Consider the following 1,194-nt stretch of genomic DNA (forward strand, 5'->3'; position numbering starts at 1 on the left):
TTGCCCAGGCTGGTCTCGAACTCCTGAGCTCAAGCGATCCTTCTGCCTTGGTCTTCAAAGTGCTGAGATTACAGGTGTGAGTCATCACACCTGGCCTCCTATATTTCTATTAGTTTCCAAATGTTATCTTCTTATCTCCAGTCGTCCATTGAACAATAGTTTTTTCTTCACTAATTTAAAACTACTATTACGATAAAACAAATTTTTGTGCAAGTTTGAATTTACTTCTGGACTTTCAATTCTCTCTCATTGATCCGTCTTTTCAATTTGCCAACATTACAGTCTTTCAATGGTTTTAGCTTTATATTTTATTATCTCTTAGGGCCAGTACCTCTTTTTACTCTCTCTTTTTAAAAATCTTTCTAACTATATTTTCTTCTTTTTCCACATGAATTTTAGGATCAGCTTATTTAGCTCACTCTCCCTCCAAAAGAAAGGCTCCTTTGAGGACGTGTTTTGAGATTGTATTGAATTTACAAATCAATTAGAGTGTTGGGTTTGTTTGTTTGTTTGTTTTTACTTTGAGACAGGGTCTCGCTCTGTCACCAGGCTGGAGTGCAGTGGCATGACCTCAGCTCACTGCAACCTCTGCCTCCCAGATTCCAGTGATTCTTCTGCCTCAGCCTCCTGAGTAGCTGGGATTACAGGTGCGTGCTACCACGCCCAACTAATTTTTGTATTTTTAGTAGAGATGGGGTTTCACCATGTTGGCAAAGCTGGTCTCCAACTCCTGACCTCAAGTGATCTGCCCACCTCAGCCTTCCAAAGTGCTGGGATTACAGGCGTGAGCCACTGCGCTGGGCCGGGTCTCCTTTTCAAGAACAGGATATATCTTTCTATTTGTTGATACCCTCCTCTTTGTGTCCTCGGTAGCATTTTAATGTTTCCTTAATATGGGCATTTCTCATTATAGTCATTCCTTGGTGTTTTACCTGTATAAGTGCTATAAAAATGGGATTTTTTAGTTTTGTTCTCTTTTTTTTCCCCAGCCACCTACTGAATTCCCTCATGATCTGTAATAGTTTTGTTTTGTTTTGTTTTTGTTTTTGTTTTCTGAGATGGTGTCTCGCTCTGTCGCCCAGGCTGGAGTGCAGTGGTGCCATCACGGCTCACTGCAAGCTCCGCCTCCCGGGTTCACGCCATTCTCCTGCCTCAGCCTCCCGAGTAGCTGGGACTACAGGCGCCCGCCACCTC

The sequence above is a fragment of the Mandrillus leucophaeus genome, unplaced genomic scaffold, assembly GCF_000951045.1.
Source record: "Mandrillus leucophaeus isolate KB7577 unplaced genomic scaffold, Mleu.le_1.0 Scaffold245, whole genome shotgun sequence".
Classification (NCBI taxonomy): Eukaryota; Metazoa; Chordata; class Mammalia; order Primates; family Cercopithecidae; genus Mandrillus; species Mandrillus leucophaeus.